At 39.2% G+C, this 22,887-nt stretch overlaps 1 protein-coding gene across 1 annotated transcript in view; it reads right to left on the bottom strand.

Moving 5' to 3' along the window:
- Positions 1-22,887, bottom strand: part of Grin3a (glutamate ionotropic receptor NMDA type subunit 3A) — a 188,710-nt gene that overhangs the window by 139,246 nt on the left and 26,577 nt on the right. The window lies entirely within an intron of this gene.

The following is a 22,887-nucleotide window of genomic DNA, read 5'->3' as shown; positions in this document are numbered from 1 at the left end:
ATTTTGCTAAAGGTCTGCTTCTGCTGATCGTTCTCCTACAATATTATCTTCCTTGCTCTAGAATAACAATGGCTGTATATTATGCTGCTGTATTCCTTTAGTGTGATTGTGTAGTATCCTTTTGGTAGTGTCTACTGTGTTCTCACTTAGGTCCCACACAAGCTCTCCTTGCTTGTGGCGTCACTGCTCTCTTAAGTTATCTAAATTTTTCTCTTCTCTTCTGCTATGTGGTATTAGGGCTTAGAAGCTGGGGGGAGCTATGTATAAGCTATGCCTCTATCAATTACAAGTCATGAAGCCACCTGCCAGCAATTTAACACCTCTGAGTCATAGATTCCTATCTCCAAAATGACCTCAGTACCATCTTCTATCTCATGACATTAAACGTGGGAACATGGTAATGCATGGAACATGTATGGCCCAGAAGGAGTACCTAGGAAGTGGTACCAGTGGAAATTTACTTATAGAATGTAGACCTTGAACTGGAAGTGCTTGTAAGTGATGATTTTATTGCTATGAGTCTCCCAAATTTTGTTTGTTTGCACACAGTGGTCTTGGCAATAAGACATCTTTTACAGAAATCAACTATATCAAACATTTTACAGGAAAATAAAGGCTTCATCTCACAAGTGTGTGTGCGTTTCTAAATTTATTTCATTTTATGTACATTGGTGTTTTGACATGGGTGTCAGGTCCCCTGGTACTGGAGTTACAAACAACTGTGAGCTGCCCTGTGGTTGCTGGGAATTGAACTAGGGCCCTCTGGAAGAGCAGTCCGTGCTCTTTACCACTGAACCATCTCTCCAGCAAAAGTATGCTGATAGTCTCAGAGATACATTTTGAGTAGAGAGCAATATTAGTACTGATTTTTTTTTTGAGACAGGGTTTCTCTGTGTGTAGCTTTGGAACTTGCTCTGTAGACTAGGTTGGCCTTGAACTCACAGGAATCCACCAACCTCTGCCCTGGAGTGCTGGGATTAAAGGCACGCACCACTACCAGAGAGGCTGTTTATTTGGAGATGAGTGTTCTCAATAGTTTCCCCCTTCCCATACTCTTTCTCTTGTAAGAGGTTCCATCCTCCTTCATGAAATAAGAAGTTTTGGAACCAACTTCTAGAGTTCCAAACAGAAATCTTTGTTCTCCTGGGAAAAACAGATTTGAATCTTTTCTGGATTGATACAAAATTTCAAAACCATGATTGCCTATAATTAATTTTGACACAGGACTTGAGGATATTCCCCAACAGAAAAGACTAAAGCAACGATGCCATTCTTTCAGGGTTTTCCTGGGCCAGCAGATCCGGATAAGGAGGTTGAAGCTAGGAGGGTTCCAGCGAGCTTGGAGCTGCCTTGCATTTGCACAGAGAGGACATCTACTCTCTTCCATGAGTCTGCTGCTGCTGAGACACACTGGAGAAGCTCAGAACTCTCTTCCACGAGTCTGCTGCTGCTGAGACACACTGGAGAAGCTCAGAACTCTCTTCCACGAGTCTGCTGCTGCTGAGACACACTGGAGAAGCTCAGAATAGGGTTCCCCTGCTGTGACTCCTTCTCCTTCCCTGAAGTGGCCACAGGAGGTTTTCTCTTACTCATACTCCCCCACCTCACAGACCACAATTATGCAGAAAGCTTTTTTTTATCTGAAAATTAAAGTTTATGTTTTTTAGAAGCCCAGGCTTTTAGATAAATTCCGTTTTATAGTAGCATTAAGAAGTAAGGCAAACAGAAGGCACAGTTTCTGTCCTGAAACCAGAATCCAATAATAATTACAACTTTTTTTTTTTTAAATAATGACTACTGCTATCTCCAATATGTTATGCTGTGATGTGGGCGAATTGTTTGTATTCTGTCAATCATGCTCTAAATAAATACTGATTGGCCAGGAAGTAAGTATAGGCGGGTCAACCAGTGAGAACAGGAGAATTCTATGAAGGAGGAAGCCGATTCCTCCCAGTCCTGCCCAGACCACATATGAAGCAGAATGTGACCTGACCTGCTGAAAAAGGTACTGAGCCATGTGGCTAACATAGATAAGAATAATGGGTTAATATAAGCTACAAGAGCTAATAAGAAGCTTGAGCTAATGGGCCAATCAGTTTATATCTAATTTAGACTGTGTGATTTTCTTCAGGACCAAATGGCTGGGGGACTGGGCAGGACAGAAACCCCAACAAGCAGGACCTCATGTTACAATGCTGAGTATCTTGCTTTATCCTCATAACAGCCCCATGCGGTGACTATGCCAATCAGTCTCCTTTAACAGATCATAAAGTCAGATTCAGAGAGAGTCAGTGATTCTTTTAAGGTGACACAAATAACTTCAAACCTCAATTTGTTGGATTGGAAGTCTGTGCTTTTAACTGATATTCTGTCCCGTTCCAGTTGATAAAAACAACACAGAAAGCAGACCCTTAACATTAGTGAATTTAATCTTCACAGTTACAACCATCTGCAGGTGACTCTAAGAGCCCACAGAATGGAGTAATTTTTAAAATGAGTTATAGCATGCCTTAAAATGAGGTTCTTTGTATCCTTGGGGGGGTCCTATCTGCTTCCCAGGGTGCACATGGCCTTCAGTCATTTTCTTCACTCATCTTTCTAACGCAACAACTCTTGAGATACGGCAATAATTTAAAGAAAAAAAGACAGTTACATAATTAATGAAACTGGCTTTGTGTGTGTGACAATATAAGAACATTTGAAAAAGCTTACCTCAAATTTTCATTTATATTTGACTTTTGTGTTTAAACTTACATTCTGTAGGAACATTTCAACTGCAAAGTATGGAGATATCAACAAAAGTCTTAGGATATATTCTTTACAATTTTTAATATAAAACACCAGTTACTTCGTGTATATAATGAATGTTTCAAAGGTAGGACTATGGACTTCCCAGCCTGCTGCAGTTGTTTAATAATGCTGAGTGAGGGATGTTTCACAGTAGTTGGCTGGTAAGGGTTGGGAAAGGATGAAAGATGGGGGATCATAGGAGTTTGAGTAAAAATGGTCTCTATAGGTAAATAAGTAGTGGCACTATTAGAAGGTGTGGCCTTGGAGTAGGTGTGGCTTTGTTGTAGGAAATGCATCACAAAGGGGGCAGGCTTTGAAGTCTCAAATTCTCAAGCCAGGTCTAGTGTGACATTCACATCCTGCTGCCTGTGGGTCAAGATGTAGAACTCTCCAGCACCATGTCTGTCTGCATTCCTCCATGCTTCCTGCCAATGTGATAATGGACTAAACATCTGGACTGTAAGCCAGCCCCCATTAAATATTTTCCTTTATAAGAGTTGCCATGGTCATGAAATCTTTTCACAGCAATAAAAGCCCTAGCTAAGACAGGGCTGCAGGATGGAGTCAACTTCTTGTACTAGAAAAGACTAGGAGTCATGTTGTCTACCTATGATGAAATGTTGTCATGTATAGCAGAACTACCTTCAAAGATAACCACAAAAGCTGTGAAGAAAACCCAATATATTTTAGGCCATAGGCAGAGAGATGCATTTTGGGGGCAGAAGAAATAGCAAAAGCATTCAAGCTGTACAAACAAGCTTGTGTGAAAACCACACAAGCTTTCATATATAATTTACCATTCTAAGTCTATTTGTTGATACGAAAATTGTTCATTTATATTCCACCCCACTTTTGCCTTTTTGTGCTGGAAGATTATGGGTTTTTTTTTTCTGTCACCTGACCTTTGGTAATCATGAAAGCCTTTGGCTGTGACTTATTCTGTGTTCCTTATTTTTTAGGGCCATACATGTAATATGTATATTATATGTATCTATATGTATACCCCATCTAGAAGTAACCCCATGTGCCTACAAGTAGGCCTCATACTTGGGCATGGAAAGACTTTTGTCAAAATGGTGTCTATAGAACATATTTAGTCGTGGTGTCTAGGGAGAGAAGACAGTTTAAAGAAGGTGGCTCACCACAGAGAAAGATTATAGAGGAAATGAGGATGTCAGCCATCGGCAAAGAACACTAGCAAACAACAAAGATCAAAATTTGTTGAGGATCTGGATAGATGGCTCAGCAGTGAAGGCCCCTTGCTGATCTTGCTGAGGACCTTGGTTTAGTTCCTAGTACTACATGTCAGCTCACAATCATTTGTAACTTCAGCTCTGGGGTAACTGATGCTCTCTTCTGACCCTGAACTCCTCAGGCACTTCATGAGTATGGTCTACTTATATGAAAGCAATATATACATATATATATATATATATAAATAAAACAAATCTGAAAACCAAAACAAAACCATGTGTTTGTTGTTTTTTTTGCTCATAATTCACCATAGTTTCCAGGAAGGGAAGAAAGAGAATATAAGTCTTCATTTAGCATTATTCAGAACTTTGAATTAGGTCAGTTGTGTAGGGGAAATTTTGTGGCTATCCTTAAATCTTAGAGTTTAATTTTCCCTTTGTGGAATCAAATTAATAGTTTCTACTTTACTGTAATGAGTCTTTCTGTCCCACCAACCAGCTCCCAAATAATGACATGAAGACTTCTTATTGATTATAAAAGCTTGACCTAGGACTTAGACGTGTTTCCAACTACCTCTTATAGCTTAAATTAACCCATATTTTTCATCTACTTTCTATACCATTGCTTTTACCACTCATCTATTTGTGTATTTGACTTATTCCCCACCTCCATGGCCTCTTTCCACCCAATTCACCTCCTCCTCCCTCCCTCCCTGCCTGGAAATGTCACCTATACCTCCTGCCTAGCTATTGGTCACTCAGCTTTTTATTGCACCAATCACAGCACTACACCTTCACACAGTGTGCAAATTTCCTAGACACCTTACAAAGTTTGTAAGGATCAAATAACATCACTCATACAAAGCATCAGTACATCATACATTGAAGCAAGTGGTCCTGTAATGTATAATGTCAGCAGTGATGCTGGTGAGGTTAGGAGTGTTATACCAGGGGCTGCTGTGTAAGACCCAGCTAGAGTGGTCCAGCATCTATTTTGTGTCTGACGCTAGGTACTAATTCCTGCAACTACAGTGTGAATAGTATCAATATTAATATCAATATTAAAGAAGATATTAATATCTTCTCCACTAGGATTTTAATGGAGGTATATTATCAATACCAGAAAAATTTTTTTTTGAAGAATGGTTTAGGAATTAGGCGGTAGAGTCTGGGGTAGACTGACGGGAATACTGACTGCAGTTTTGAGTTTTAATCATGAGGCAGATGACTTCACAGCTTTCCTACCTGCCATTTGTACTAGCCTTGATCACTGGAGAAATGCCGTGTCATCCAGTAGAGATCAAGGATTGAAAGATGAATCAGAAGAAAGGTGAAGGTTGGAAGGAGGAAGAACGACAATAAGAGATGTCTTTTGCTGAGATGCAGTAAGTGCTTGGTGACCATCAACCTTATCTTTACCAATAGCAATAGCTAACAAACTTTCTCACACTGCTATAATCAATCCTTTCTCAAATTCTCATCATGTTTGTACTTCAACACCAGCGGTGGGAGGAGGATGTGTGCAGATTATTTGTGCCCATTTGACTTCTGTGTTTACAAAACCAAATGGGGTTGGTTTACAGAATGCATTTTCTTTTATCCTGACCAGTGTCATGTATCTTTTTGATTTTCAAGGTCCTCGCTTCAACAAGCCTTTCCAATGCCTGTCAGTATGCTTTGCCAAAAAAAAAAAAAAAAAAAAAAAGGCACGACTGGCACGTAACACTTTTTTCTCAAATATATCAAAGAGGATTCTGTAGCAAGCATGGGTCAGGCTTCTTATCACTGTGAAGGTCAAGGATGGAATTTGAGTCAGGGAATTTCAGACTTCCATTTTGGCTACTGTCCAAAAAGAATAATGTTGGCTACTAAGTAATTCAGGACCACATTATGTTAAACACATAGAAGTGATAATGAGGTGGGAGACAGTATAAAAACAGAGGACACAGTCCCTTTCCTGGATACAAGGGATGGTGGACCCAATATCCCACTGGGGGCACAGCAGGCCATTTTGCAGTACATTATTAAAGCTGGGTGTAATTTTCCCATTGTCTGACAACTTTGAAACTTTTACTTCACAGATGGCAGGATTATTTGTTATTAAGAACTTCTGGAATGAAAATATTGCTTCAAGACTGATTTTGGTTTCTGGTTTGGTTAAAAAGTATTTGAAGAAATACACATATTTATATGTCACTAGATGATTTATTAAATAATTTTTTATTGAAAATAGATATGTCTCTCATATAATACTTACTGACCATAGTTTCCCCTCCTTCTACTCCTCCCACCTCCCTTCCCCCTAGATCTACTTCCTCGTCCTATCTCTTCAAAAAAGAACAGGTATCCAAGAGACAGCAACCAAATATAACAAAACAAGATACAATAAGACAAGGGAAAAGTTCTCATATCAAGTCCTGCCAACACAACCCAACAGGACGAAAAGAGTCTCGAGAGTGGGCAAAAGAGTTAGAGAAGCATTCACTCTCATTGTTAGGAGTCCCACAAGACCACCAAGCTAACAGTCATAACATAAACACAGCAGACCTGGTACAAACCCATGTGGCCCCATGATGGCCCCTTTGGTTTCTGTAAAGCTATATGAGCTCTGCTTAGTTGATCCAGTGGGCCATGTTCTCCTGGTGTGGTCCATCCGCTCTGACTCCCACTGGGTTTCCCCAGCTCCAAGGGGAAGGAATCGACAGAGACCATCAATTTAGAGTCTCTTTGTATAATGTCTGGTTGTGGGTCTTTGCACCAGCTCCCATTTACTGCCAGAGGAAGTTTCTCTGACGATGATTGGACAAGGCACTGATCTATGAGTATAGCAAAACATCATTAGGAATCATTTCTTTTTCTTTTTTCTTATTTTCTGGGACCAGTTGAATACATTCTGTGTGAGGTCTCTGGGCTATCCAGTCTCCAGTTCCTGGCCACCTGAGCAGTGTCAGGCACAGCCTTCCTCTTGAGTGGGCCTCAAATTAAACCAGACATTTCTTGGCACCTTTTGGTGCCACCATTGCCCAAACACTTCTTGAAGGCAGAACAGATTGTCGGTCATGGATTTTATGGTTGGGTTGGTGTCTAGGGTTCTCTTGACATAGCCTTCAGAGTGTTTGGAGCAATAACATGAAGGTCCTTATACCCAGCGATCTCCAGAGAAACCAGAAATGTTAAGCACACAGGGCTGTCTTTCCAGTGGAAAAACCTGTTCTTCCATCCAGAAAGTTGAGAGTTGGAAGTGATTAATAATCTGGTGATCTGTGTTATTCATTCAGCCAGGCCATATCAAGACTGGAGGTGGTTAGCAATCTAAATGACCCTGATAGCCAGAGGCTATCCCTAACACCCACAACTGGAACCAGAGGTGGCTAGTAGCCCAAATTACCTCCATGCTATCTGGATGACTAACACCAGGGTAGACCCTTAGGAAGCTGCTACAGGTAGCCTATTTCTAGAACCCATCTCCTTGGAGGCAATGACATGTATATACTGAGTTGAGTAACAATGTAATTATGCTTCCTCATGCACCAGGGTTTGTATTACATCAGGAAACCTTTTCTTTTCAAATTGTATTGCACTTAAATACACTGGGAACAAATTGCCTGTCATTAGTCTCAACAAAGTCTGATACAGGTTGGCAAGGTAAATCCGCACCGTGTTTTCATTCTAATCTCTCCGTGGAGTTTGCTTCCCTGTATTCCACTGCAGAGACTTTCACGGCAGAACACCTTTCTAGACCAAAGAGCCTAGAACACAGATGAGAGGGCACCATGCAGGCATCAGCTTGATCTCTCCACACTCAGTGAGCCCTGTGAATGGTGTCCTCAGCAATGGGGTCAGAGAGCAACCAACCTGAGATTAGGGATCTCCATGGAACCGCTTGACCAACAGCTCAACCGAATACAACCCAGTCCCACCACTGAAAGGCTTGCTTGGCTACTACAAATGGCCAGTTCAGACTCTGTGTATTTCACTACTAGGAGTTCTTACTAGGGTCAGCCTCATAGATTCTAAGAAGTTTTCACTGCAATAGTTTTCTGCACTGCCCCAAATGCTCCCCAATTCCAGACATCACTCCCTGCACTCTCTCCCTCCACCTCTTCCCCACCATCTTACCCCTCCAACTCCTGCTCCCATCCCTATCAGTCCCCAGTCCACTAGCAAAATCTATTCTGTTTTCCCTCCCAAGGAAGACCCAGGTGACCCCTAGAGCCCTCCTCTTTAACTAACCTCTCTGGATCTGTGGATTATAGTTTGATAATCTTTATTTAGCATCTACTATCCACTTATAAGTAAAAATTATTACTTATATGTGAAAAATGACTATTTGTTTTTCTCTGTCTGGATTTCCTCACTCAGGTTTATTTTTTTTCTAGTTGCATCTCTTTGCCTGCAAATTTCAAGATGTCATTTTTTTTAACAGCAGAGTAATACTTCATTGTATAAATGTACCACATTAAAAAAAAAATCTATTCTTTGGTTGAGGTACATCTAGGTTGTTTTCAGGTCCTGGCTATTACAAATAAAAAATAAATAAAATAAATAAACGAAAAATAAACAAAAAGTTGTTATGACAAAACTGAGCAAATGTCTTTGTGGAAGGATGAAGCATCCTTTGGGAGTATGCCCAAAAGTGGTATAGCTGTGTCTTGAGGTAGATCAGTTCCCAATTTTCTGGGATATAAGATGTGATTTTGATGGAATCACAAAGCAGTTTTGGTTTGTATTTCCCTTGATGGTTAAGGATGTTGAACATTTTTTAAAGTGTTTCTCAGTCGGGGCTGGAGAGATGGCTCAGTGGTTAAGAGCATTGCCTGCTCTTCCAAAGGTCCTGAGTTCAATTCCCAGCAACCACATGGTGGCTCACAACCATCTGTAATGAGGTCTGGTGCCCTCTTCTGGCCTGCAGGCATACAAGCAGACAGAATACTGTATAAATAATAACTAAATAACTAAATAAATATAAAAAAAGTGTTTCTCAATCATTTGAGATTCCTCTATTGAGAACTCTCTGTTTATATCTGCACTCAGTTTCTCTTCCGGATTGTTTTATTTGTTGATATCTAGTTTATTGAGCTCTTTATGTATTTTGGATATTAGACCTCTGTCAGATGTGGAGTGGGTAAAATATTTTCCCATTCTGTAGGCTGATGCTTTGTGTGATTGGTGATGTCCTTTGCCTTACAGAAGCTTCTCAGTTTCATGAGGTTCCATTTATTCATTGTTGATCTTGGTGCCTATGCCATCAGTGTTCTCTTCAGAAAGTTGATTCATATGCCAGTGCACTCAAGGGTATTCCTTACTTTTTCTTCTATAAGGGTCAGTGTGTTTGATATTATTTTGAAGTCTTTGGTCCACTTGGATTTGAGTTTTGTGCAAAGTGATAATTATGGGCATATCATCATTCTTCGACATGTAGACATCCAGTTAGACCAGCAACATCATTGAAAATGCTTTCTTTTACCCAGTGTATATTTCTGGCTTCATAATAATAAAAAAATACCCCAAGAGTTCATAGGTTTGTGGATTTATGACTGGATCTTTGATTTGATTTAATTTATCAACCTGTCTCTTTTCATGCTAATACCATATGTGTGTGTGTGTGTGTGTTTTTAATTACTGTAGCTCTGTAGTACAACTTGAAACCAGGGATGGCGATGCATCTAGTTTTTCAGGATTGTTTTAGCCATCCTGGGTTTTGTGTTTTTCCATATAAAGCTGAGAAACATCCTTTCAAAGTCTGTAAAGAATTGTGTTGGAATTTTGAAGGGAATTGCATTGAGTCTGCAGATGACTTTTGGTAGGACGGTCATTTTGACTACGTTAATCCTATGAGTCTATGAGCATGGGAAAACTTTTTATCTTCTGAAATCTTGATATCTTCTCCAATCTTTCTCTTCAAAGACTTGAAGTTTTCATTATACAATTCTTCCACTTGCGTGGTTACAGTTACCTCAAGATATTTTTATATTATTTGAGGCAATTATAAAGGGTGTTGTTTCCCTGACTTCTTTCTCAGTCTGTTTTAGAGAATTAAAATTTATCAAATGAAACTACCGGTATAGACAATAGTTTGTCACAATCCTTGGTGAAAAATGTAGACATATTCTCTTAAAATGGGAACTACTGAAATGTGTACCAGATAATTAAACTGTCGGATGTGCAAGTTAAATTTCCTACCGAAATCTGATTACTTTCTGTCACTGCAGCCTGGAACTGTTATTAAGAGATGGCTTATGTCACATGCTAATTTTCTCATTGCACTAAAAATGAACACTCAGCTAAATGCTGGCTATTTATGTTTTAAGCACCTGCTGGAATGGGCACTATGGTTGACAGAAACTTTTTTTCTCAGTTCTATCATTTGACACAATTCTGTACATTGGTACAAGTATGTTTTACACATTTAGAGTATGATTCACCTAGTTTTAATATAAATGTTTTTTAAGAATCTTATAAATTGTATTTATGTTCATGTGCAATGTGTATGTGTGTGTGGGTAGGCTTGTCTGTAGGTGCATCACAAGCATGCAGTTCCCTCAAAGTCCAGAAGAGGGCATCAAATATCCCAAAGGTGGAGTTACAGGCAGTTTAGACCCATGTGATGTGGATGCTGAAAACTGAATTTGGGTTCTTTTGGAGAGCAGCAACTGCTCTTAAATGATAAATAATCTCTCCAGTTTTTAATATGTCTTTCATTTATTCTAAGATTATCAATATATATATATATTTAAATATTATTAATTCAGTTTAATTGCACAACAGATTTTATTGGGTATTAAAAAAAACCTAATATGCTTCTTCTCATTGCTTGTTGCCTAAAATTGACCCCTCTAACATTAGAAATGGGGTTAGCATATCTTTAAACAGAATCTCTATGCATTTCTGTTTCAGACCATATTTCGAAATTTGTGATATACTAACTGTGATTAATCTTTGCTGTAATGACATTTTATTTCACTTGAATTGCTAGGAGAACATTAACGCAATTAATTCTTTGTACTTCTCAAATCCTTGTTCACAGTAAGGAGCACTGAGAATGGCAAATTGAAAGTCTGGTCACAGAGGCAGTTTAGTGATCAAATTCAAAGGGTCTTTTAGCAGTCTGGTGACTTCCGGGCCAACATGACAAGTCCCTCGTGAACAGGAGGTTGTATTTCCAGGAAGGCCCATGTGAATCTGTTCAGAATATGCAATGACAAGGCAGGGGTGTCTCCTTTACAGATTCTTTAGTGTATCTTTGTGAACTCAGTTGGGCAATCAAGGTCCCATATAATCAGGTGGAATGGAAGTACTAAGCTTAAAGGCTGTTTAAAGACTGTTTAGTTTTATCATTTGCTTTTAAAGGGAAAACTTCATCTGTTTCCAATATATAGAGTGCCACAAATTAAGAGGTAGAAGAACAATTTTTCTCTTATTATAAAGGTTAATAATATGTTTCATTAGGTGGTCAGACCTATTATACTCTTCTTTGGATATGACCATATAGCCAAATATAAAGGTGTGTGTGTGTGTGTGTGTGTGTGTGTGTGTACTTCTGTTTAAATTTTGCCTTCTGAATCTTTGAAGAAAATATTCAGGCTCAGCCACAACTTGCATACTTTAGCTCCTCTTTGTATAATTAATTTATTATTTTTGTCTCCAAGGTGACAAATATATACAATCACATCATATCTTGTGAGAACAGAAATATTAAATATTAATATATCTAATGAAAAAAGATTAATAAATAATATGCAGTGCATGTTACAGACTTGCAAAGGCTCTACTGTAGGACTCTGGAATCACTTACTGTTTATAGATTCAGTTTTTAGCATTATTTAGTCTCTCTTGGCCTGATTTTGTATGACATTCTTGCATGTTATGCCAAAAGCTTTTGGCTTTAAAATGTGAAGAACCTCTTAAGATCATTACTGTGTTTCCCAAATCAGTCCAGGGGGTGCAGTCACAAACCAAGACTGAGGACATTGAGAGGAATTTATTCCAAGAAGGGGGAGGTGAAGAGAAGGATAGACAAGGATTGGGGGAGGGGAAGGGGGCGGGAAGGGACTGGGAAAGGAGGCAGGATGACACACATCTAGTCTTTATATACCAATACAGCAGCTCAAATGCTAACTTCATGATGTGATTTTTTTTAAAACATAATTTTTGCTTGAGTTCTGGGTAATGTCTGTGCTCAGGGTCTCTTGCCTCCCTTCACAGATTATTCAAGACTCCCCAGAAGACCCATTGCTTCATATTTTAGCCCTTACGGACTTAGTTCCTTTGAAACAGAACTGTGGTATCTCTTTGTCCTCTTTATCTAATTGTGTAAATATTTATTAGCTTTTGATTACCTAGGAAGCTTGTATCCAAAGTCAAGAATTCTCTAGATGCCCCATGCTGTTTCCTTTACTTTCAAGGGGAGAGAATATTGCGTGCAGGCTGCCCTTAATCTCTTTCTTTGTATGTGAACCTATGTTCTGGTTGCTCATCTCCGTTTAAGCATCCCCGATCTGTCTCATTCATCTGCTGTTCCCCCACAGTTTTGGGCATCTACACTATTTGGTTTTCTCATCTCTGCATTTCTTGGAACTGTTTGGAACTGGAGATGCTTTTTTATTTGTTTGTTTGAGAAGAAATTTCTGAATAACACTGTTTGGAAAACCAATTACTTGAAGTGAAAATATATTGGTTGAATGAATGAAAGCGGTGACGTGGAGTTTAGATTTAGATGAAGGAGGGTGACCTTTGGCTGACGAGGGTGATGATTTTATGAGTCATTTTTTCTTCCTGTTGGATTAATACCATTTCTCTCAAGAAGCAAGAACAACTATTATCTGCTTTCCCATAAAATTGTATCCTTTCGGATGACACAAATCTCTCTTGTCAATCAGAAACGTGGCACCTGAATGCAGGAGATTGACAGAATTGCTCAAGTGCACATGAGTCTGAGACACTCATTAAAAATACAAGTGAATCATGATCTGCACAAACTCAATGTGTGTCAGTCATTTCCTTTGCACTAAAGAAGGCTGCAGGAAAAAAATATTTATTATGCTTATAAATTATTCATAATTGAATTAGCTTAAATCCTCAGCACTGATGTTTTCAAGACATGACTCAGTATACAAAGGTATCAATATTGTGTCAACCTTTCAATTATTTATCTGTTAAATAAGTTCAGTGTACTTGAACTGGAGACATGACCTTGAAATTCCAGTGACCAGCAAAGAACAAGGTACCAGAGAAAGAAAAACGTGAATTACAGTAAGACAACATTGAGAGAAGGAAGACTGTCTTCGGACAGAGAGTTCAGACTTCACTATGGAAGTCTGAGCACCTAAGTGTGGTTCCCAGCACTTCTACAAAACAGGCTACCACACATGGTAATCCCAGTTGTAGAGGAGGAGTAGACACAGGAGATAGCTAGGACTTGCTGTCCAGGCTGGCTGAATTAGCAAGCTCCAGACTCAGTGAGAGATCCTATCTCAAAACTAAGATGAACAGTTATTGGAGAAGACATCCAATGGCAACCTCTTGCTTCTACCTGCATGTGTGTAAGAACACACACACACACACACACACACACACACACACACACACACACACACAGAGAGAGAGAGAGAGAGAGAGAGAGAGAGAGAGAGAGAGAGAGAGAAAGAGAGAGAGAGAACAAAGGAAATTATCAGAAGTTTCATCAAAATTTTAAAAGTTATAATAGGCATGTTATTATCACTATTACTAATTACTCACCAGAAGTTAGGTTTCTGTTGAATTTAGAGACACACTCATACCTGGCATGAAGATGAGGAGAGGGTAGCAAAGGACAACTATACTGTAAATCATCCTTTCTCCTAGCTCTCACTAGTCTAATTTGCCTCTTGGTGCATCTTCTGGAGATGTACAAGATGCTAATTGTTTAACAAGGGAGCAAAGTTCAGATTTAAGGACCAAAATGACTAGGGTCCATAATCACCTTCGAAAGTGCATGGCAAGGTTTTGTCATACTCATTCCTGTGTGGCCTCCTCCACAGCTTCACTCTGTAGTCTGCTTCTGCAGTTTCTTTCTTCCCTTGGACCTCCCTTCAGCTTATAGGTGTTATAAATACTATCTATTTATATTTATCTTTGGCCACTCTTCCATATTCCATTCCTTGTATTCTTTAGTGCATACATTTGTGATTTATCTAGGTGCACATATAATTCCTACTTCCAGAAATTGGATTTTTCTTGCCAATAAAAATTTCAGATTCACCATAAAACAACTTTTATGAAAGAAATCAATGGTTGAATCTTGAGAAAGGCCATTTCCATCTTCCAGTCCTTCAGTGCCTTCATCCTCCAGTCCTCTCAATTTGACAGCCTTGTTTTCTTATCTGACAAGATGATTCTCCCCAGTCTGTCATTTTTCTACAACTTCTGTGTATACAGGACTCTGTCTTTTATACCTCAGACCTACTAAATTTTACACACAAGCATCTTTTTGTCTTCCAGATGAAAACTTGAATATTTCTCTACCTTTGTGGTGTCTCATTGAGGTCTCTACATTTGTGGTCTCTCCATTGAATTGTCATTAGCCTTCTGAAACTCAGTAAGTCCACAAATAGTTCGGGCAAAAATCTAGAAATCAGCTTTATAGTTTCCTTTCATCATATTACTCCCTAATTCACCAACAAGTTTCATCTATTCCAAAATATATCTTGAGCTTAAGTCTCATCTTATTGCCTCTAGAATAAGACTTTACTATCTGTCACCCGGACTAAGATGCGATAGACTAGTCACTCTTTCTCTACCACTGCTAGAGTAAAATATTACTTTTCAAGTTTGTACTAGAGATAGATCAGTGATAGAGTGCTTGCCCCACATACACAAGGCAGTAACTTTGCTTCACACACACACACACACACACACACACACACACACACACACATGAGAGAAAAACTGTCTACAGTGACCTGGTCCTACCAACTGCTCTAACATCACTCATTCCACCCTGAACTGGTCTGAAAGCCATGGTCTTCAAGCTTCCTTCTGTTTTAGTATTTTTTGATTACAGTTCCTTACTGGGAGATTTTTCTCTCAGATTGCTTCATGGCTGATATTCCCAAATTTCAGACCTGTCCATCCTAATATGACGAGTAGCCTCCTTCTGGACCACTCACCGTCAGATCTAATATGTTCTTCATATGCTGTAGTTTTAACTTCCTCAGAACCCTGGCCACTAACTGAAGTTATCTTCCTTTGTTCTATATGTGTTTGCTGAATGATTTCTTGCTGATAAAATATAAGATCCTAGATGTTCCAAACAGTGGATACTTAGGTCTCCCTAGGGCCTCCAACAATGTCCCAAAGCATGTGGTGGATACTCAGCATGTCTTTGCAGCCTTCATTAACATTTATCTTTTCCTGCAAACTTCACAAACATGCCTAGATTGGGAAAAAAAAGCATCTCTTAGAAAAGATTTCAATAGAACTGAGTTCACTGTTATTATCACTTGGGGGTTTGCTATTAATTATTTTCGGTCAGCTTATAGAAGTCTGTTCATCCCCTTCTGCTTGGCAGTCTCTCTGCCTCCATTCCTATACCTCCATCTTGCATTGGATCTCTCTCTAGATCTCTTAACCTCCCTGTCTAAACATTTACCTCCGCTATGACTCTATTTCTATCTTTGTCTCTTGTTTCAACACAAGGCTAAGGTCCTCTTTAAATGAGCACAGTAATGGTGAGCAACTGTATTTACAGAGCATTAGAAACCATTACCATCATATGCAACAGCTTGCTGCTTTGGCTAATGTCTTAAAAATATGAGACATTTTAGTGATTATTATTTTTGAAAAAACCGCATCACTACGGTGCAGCTCTTTGCAGCAAATTGGATCTCCTGTGGATCCAATCATGCTTCCTATAATAGTCTCACATTGAATTTCAGAGCAGAATGGAGCTAGTCCTTCCATATCTTTTTGTCATGTTATATACAGAGATACAGCTTAATTCTCTGACATTGGAGGTCATATTTACTTCCAGAGTAACTCATGTTTCTAAGTAATACATTTTAGATTTATTGAAATCCGATTATGTGATGTATCATGTATTGTGTATGCATTGTATCATATCATATCATATTTCAGTATCGTAACATATATTGTGATATGCAAGTAAGTCAGCAAATTGACATGCCTCCTAACTTCAGAGATTCCATAGGGAAGCATTCACTAATTAGATAATATTAAACCAAGAACTGATGTATATTAGGATTTATGGTATGCCAGGCACTGGTTCATAGTCTTTACAATGGTTCATTCATTTAGCCACACGCCAGCTCTATGATGTAGAAATCAGGAATAGTTCCATTTCACAGAAGCAGCAGTTAAGGTCACACAATTGGGAAGAAATACATATGAGATTGAAATTCTGACTCTAACAGCCATATTTTTAATCAATATATTTTTACTAAACACCAGGAAAAATAAGCGGCAAGAACCATTTCATGTAAACGTATCACCACAAGTTCTTGGGCTTTGCGGTAAGGATTTAAAGGGCACACATGCCAGAGTCTGAAAAACCAGAGAAGCATTCCTTAGGTGTTACATATGGGGCTGGTTTAATTTATTTGAGTTTTATTTCCTTAGCTTTGCTCTGTCCAATCTCATATTGCTTAAACCCTCTTTGAAAAATATGGAGAGGCTCCTCATTGAGAACTTGGTAATTAATGGATCTTTCTGACCTTTCCACTACCTGCTATTTCATCAGTCTTTGCTGTCGCTCAACTCAACGTGAAGTCAGAACAAATGGCTGCGGATTAGACGCCCGTGAACAGCTGTGTGGGTGGCCGCGGTCTGCCTTCAGCATGAATGTGAATTTCTGACACCTACGATAGTAATGCTAAGTTGTGAACAATATTAACCCTGATTATTTCCTGACCTCTTTTAGCCCCTTTGTAGAAGAAGCACGATTTGGAAAGCAATTAAAATTGTTTAAGGACATGATAATCAGATTATGCAATCGGGGCACCGAAAACTTTGACATGATTGCATTAAAACCAGTGACACTTAGGAGAGAAACCATTTCAGGGAAGTCATGTCTCTCCTCTGAAACCACCTCCCTGTGAATGTGGCTTGGCATTGGGACGTGCTGACAGAGAAGGCTACCACTGATTCTTGCAAAGTTACAACTCATTTAATTTCCAGATATGGCAGGAAACCTCAATTTGTTTTTTGGTCATAGATTTCATTCTCCATCCCAGCGCTTATCTAAAAATGTAGACTGTCACATACAAGGGGGAGAGGGGGGAAGGAGGGAGAGAGAGAGAGAATGTATTGCCAAATGACTAAGTTTTATAGCCTCCCAAGTACAAGTAGCTTGATCTCCTTTCCTTTCCTCTCCCTTGCAGATGGAGCTCACAAATTCAGAGACCAAATCGCAGACTTTTAATGAAGTCGTGAGACTAAAGCATCAAACGAGACACAAGAAACATCCCAATAGCAATTATTCAACAGCAGCTAAGATTTGCAAAAGATGCCAGGGTCTCCCAGGAGAGTAAACAACACTGATGGTGAAATGTCAGATGTGGATCTAGCAGGTTAAAAATGCAGCGCGAAATTTCCCAGCAGTATATTTTGTCTTCTGGAGGATGGCATTACACACAATAGTCCATAAGTAGCCCCAGGCTTGTAGCTGCATCCGAAGAAATGCCCTTGCTTCCCTGTCCATGGTAATTGTGTAATGAACCACACTGGAGACACAATAGCCAGCTTAATTCATTATCACCAATTGCTATGCATGTCTAATAAGGCTAAATGATGGAATTGAACGTAAGCTCTTGGATGCCCATACTGGACAACTCTTATTTCTTGTGGCTGCTTTATTGTCCTGACTCTGACTATCTTCGGCATAGTCAAGAGAATGTGGCATTGACCTGGTGATGCTGTCTTCCTGTGCCTTTTACAATGTTCCCAACAGACATCTCTTGGATGCAAGACGTGTGTACAGATGAGAATCCTGCTATTTAAAAAAGTGTTTGAAGTAGATTTCTGTCTATATTTTAAGTTTGGTTTCTGTTTTGTGTTAGCTTTTGTATTCTCAGAAATGACAGATGGTTCTGACTCTGTGTATGTGCCTAGAATTTTGAGAAAATATCCAGATAATTGTCACCATCAACTGAAGAGATATATAACTCATCCTTGGAATTTAGGATTTGTGGGTAGTAAAGTTTTGCTTCATGGAATATAACTGCCCTTCTGTTTTTGTGGGGGATTTCTTCCAGAGTCCCATGTTGTTAGTACCAAAATCTTTTCATGAATTCTCAAATCCCATGTATGACATGATGAAATATTTGCTTGTAGCCTGAAAGCATTAGTCTGTATCTTTTCAGGATGTTTTAATTACTTACAATACCTAGTACATGTAAATGCTATGTAAATGCCTATTATACAGTGTTATTAAGGGAATAAGGATTTTTAAGTCTGGTACATGATCTGTAAAGACACATTTTTTTTTTCAAATTCTTTTTGGTCTGCAGCTGGCTGAATTCACAGATGCAGAACCACAGATATAAAGGGACAACTGTATTCCCTCTTGGAAGCCTCTGCAAAGAAGCCCTTTTCTGTAATGCTTCATGTATCTTATTTCTGCTGGGGAGGGGAGTGGGAAGGAGCTCACATCTCTTTGATAGTTCTCTGCCAGGATTTTGTCCTATTCGCTGTGTTGATCATTAGATGGGGAAAACATTAGTTCTAGGAGGTCAAAGTTGCAGGGAGCAGTGTATAGAGACGGTGAATGTGTGCAAGGCAAATGAAGGGATCAGGAGAACGGCACCGCCACTTGTCAGAGGCGTGTTGAATGAGTTCGCTGAGAATGAAGGATTTTTCCACTCTTGAATATCCTCAGGCCACACGTCGAGTGACTGGTGGCGCTGTCAGTGGACCACTGAGTAACTAATGCATCTCAGTTTACGATTCAAGAGCAGAGTATGTTTTATGGTTTTCAGAGATTTAAAATCCTTTATCCTGGGCCACATGTTTTTCAGTGTTGGTGAGTGTGGTTTTTTAAAAATTTTTTTATTATTTCTTTTAATTTTGAGATTATAACATAATTATATCACAATATGATGCTGTTCGTGATAGTCTTTTAAATAAAGCCAATTTAAACACATTTTCCCCATTGTCTCCAAGAGCACTTGGGGTGTTTCTCAGCTGCAGTGGGAATGGGAATCTCTGGAAGGAAATGGATACGGGGTTTTGTGATGTCAGCCTCCAAATCAGTTATGAGTCCTAGAAAACCTGTGTATGATATCTACGAGGGCAAGTGTTTCTCCATATTATAGCTAATAATGGACATTTTGACTTACATATGTAGAATTACATTCATCATCCTTCTGTTTAAAAGCAAAAGTCTTCATAAATAACAGAGCAGTGATTTTGTCTTATGCTTTTCTACGGTGAACCTGACATTTTTATACCAGACGATTGAGCATCCAGCCCTCACCTTATGAGGGCCACATTAACATCTCCTAGACGTTTATTAAAAGTGCTTGGAGTAACGTTGCAGGCTTCCATATAAAATCTTGCAGTAAATCTCTGCTGTATGAATGTGTCATAGAACACATTTTATGAATCTCACATAATGGTGGAAGGCTCAAGATTGAATTTTTAACTGTTGCGAATGTTTCGAGAAACCTTTGCAAAGGAAATGCTCATAACACACAGGCAATTTGAGATGCTCCCATGACCCTTGGCAATGGAATCTCCCTCTTAGCAGCATGCTCACATTTCCTGGCCATAACCTATTCCCATTCTTTATATTTTTCTCTTTTAAATTGATTTTTCCACCTGGGAATGTATGTTTCTTAACACTTCCAGAGTCTGGACATGAGCAACGTAAGCTGAAAGTAAATATGTTAATATTTCTTAAAGGTCAAACAGTCTCAGAGAACTCAAAGCATCTTTTCCAGCCAGAAACGAGATGAATTACTTTCCCACTTCACATTTTAAGGAGCTTTAAAGACTAAAGCATTTATTAAAACAATGCAGCTCTGCCTCATGGGATGTCTGCTAGAATACCTTTTGTTTCATTGGGGCAGAAGAGCAGCTTGGTCAAAGTCACAGGTCCTCTGAGTTCTAAAGTTGGCTGCTTCCTAAACTCTCAAAGGGAAAGGCTCAGAATCCATGATGATTTCAGGACAGAACTAGACTTGAAGCCAGTGAAGTCCCTTTTAAATCTTACTGGTTAAATAGGCCACTGCAGGCCAAGTCACCTCTTGGGAAGTTTGGGAGGGAGTGCAGGTTTGAATATGGTTTACTCCCATCAGCATACATAAAGAGGCTTGGGCTCTGGTGTGGCCATGTTGAAAGGTAGAACCTAGGAGAAGGGGTGTCCTCTTGGCTAGAGCCTTCATGAATAGATGGATGTCTGTTTCTCCCAAGAACTTTGTTAATGATAGCAAGAGCAGGCTGTAATAAAGCAAGGTCTGTCTCTTCTGTAGGTTTTGGCTTCCCTCTTTACCTCTTGCTGTGAATTGATACAGTACAAGACCTTGGGAGGAGCTAAGCACCTGGGTATGCCTCATCTTAGACTTGCCCATCCTCTGAAACCATGAGGCAAAAACCCCCTTGTTTGCTATGTGAACGAGCCAGGTCTGAGTGTTTTGTTATTGCAATAGAGAATGGACTGAGGCAGAAGGTGATAGCTTGAGGTTTTGTGACTAATGGTTCTTTGGAAACAGGAAAGTTCACATTATTATTCAAGCCCACAGGACCCCGCCCCCTAGGGAGTTAAACACTATCTTAACTTCACATTGCATTATTATTTCAGTTCTGGAAGAATATACTAGGAAAAACAGAAATGACATTTTATGATCTATCAATAAAGTAGCATAATGGGCCTTTCAATAAGTATAATTTACACACCTCCAACACAAAGCTACTCTACATACAATTGATCTCCTTTATTGTTTTCTAAATTGGTTTGTATGGAAATCCTTGGTTTTGGAGAACTCTAAATCACTACCAGTAATTTGAGTCTAAAAGAAGGAAATACAAAGAGATCAAGTTTAAAATGCTGGCACTGTCAGTCCAGGCTTTAACAACTGGACAGGTATTTATTTATAAAGTTAAATGATAATTGTGGAAGTGAATGGAAACCATGGTGCGGAGAAAATTAAGGCTTTAAATCTCCAAAACAACAACAAAATAACTTGAATGACAGACGATCAAATTTTGTATTCTAATAATTTTTTTCTATCTCAAATTTTTATTATTGTCTCAAGCATGAATATAAATTAATTTTAAACACTGTTTACTGATGTAGGGAGAATGCCAAGTATATGCAAATATTGGTAATTGTTTGCAGACATAAAAGGATGTTGGGATTTGGCAGCAAATTGATGCCCAAAGTCTATGTTAAAAACAATTTGCTCTTCTAGGCAGAGATCTCTCCTTGTTAGACCATACAGTCCAGTTCCCACTCTGCCCTACAGATTCATGCTCTAACTCAGGTCTGCTTATAACAAAGTTGTACAGGCAGATGACTGCTCTTTATGAAGGGGGCGGTAGGGGGAGTCAACTTTTAGAAATCCCTTCCCTGGGGAAGGTCCTTGCTAATGAACTACCAGGGCATTTCTTGACACAAAGTCATTTGAAATGGTTTCATTCAACCTAAAAGACACAATAAATACTCAAAGCAAGTAATTCACATTAATGTATTTTTAAAGCCTGGTTTGTCTGATTTGAGTTGAACTGGAGACTACATGATCTTAACATCTCTAAGTAGCTATGTGAATGTGTAATGTGCTACACCTAATATCATGAAATGATCGTTTTATTGAGCATAAAAGCAAAAGCAAGCCATTTTAAGCAAAGAGGGCACAATTACATACAAACACATGTTTGCATCAGAAGTTACAGTCATGTCAGCATCACCCATCACCCAGTGTATGGCAGAGCTGAGTAGAGGTGTTGGCACTCTAAAAATTGAGCTTAATTCCATGGGTATTCCTCCTGTGACTTGGAAAACTTTAAACTAGATAATCTCTATTATTTTCATTAATTTGCTGAAAACTGAAAATAGGAGCTGTTTAAGAAGATTTATCAGCGTGTAAACTTCTGATAGGACCTAGCTTCCTCAGCTGCCCACTAAAACATCAAATTTAAAAATGTCTTTGAGAGACATGAGAGATCAACTTATTGGTACCTTGGGAGGGTGCTGCCTGAGCTAGTAGTTCGTGGAGTTAGAATAAAGCAGATAATCATCTTTGAAAAGTGATAACAGGTAATGTTCTTGACCACAATATGAAACATGCAACTCTCAGTGTTTTCTATCAACTATTTTACTTACCATGTCTTAAAACTCGAAGAGATTGACCATAATATTGGTATCATCTGGTTGGGAAAGCTGAGGAATAGATGGGTTAATGACTCACTGCGCTGCACTTGGCTGGTAACCGAGGAGGATGGGATTCAAGCCAAGCTAACCTGAGTCATCTGGCTTTTAATGCCTTCGGTGACGCTATCTCTGTCTTTTCCATCATTCAGCTGGGGACTTACTGTACTGCCTGTACCATTTGGGTTTCGCTCTTATGAGGAAGCCTCCAATGCTTTTTTTAAAATCACTTCTGCTTTCTGCCTAGCCCCTTTATTCCTTAATCTAGACAGAACTGTCATCTCCGGCAAGAATGCGTATGTGAGGTCTAACCACAATAGGAAAATCAGGACAGGAGGCAGCAGTCACAGAGAGCTTGCCAGGAGAATGCAACTCAAAGCTGGTTACCAGTGTTTAGAAATTGCACTTTATTGATTGTGATCCATGATTCCCAGCCAAGAGGGCATGTCAGAAACATCTAAGTAACTTTGCATACTTAATCCTATAAATCCTGAGATGTTGAGCCAGGAGGTCTAGGACAAGGTCTAAGTGTGTACTGTGCAA

Source organism: Microtus pennsylvanicus, chromosome 3 (genome assembly GCF_037038515.1).
Source record: "Microtus pennsylvanicus isolate mMicPen1 chromosome 3, mMicPen1.hap1, whole genome shotgun sequence".
Lineage (NCBI taxonomy): Eukaryota > Metazoa > Chordata > Mammalia > Rodentia > Cricetidae > Microtus > Microtus pennsylvanicus.
Note: the sequence above shows the minus strand (reverse complement) of the source record. Positions and strands in the feature narration are given on the sequence as shown.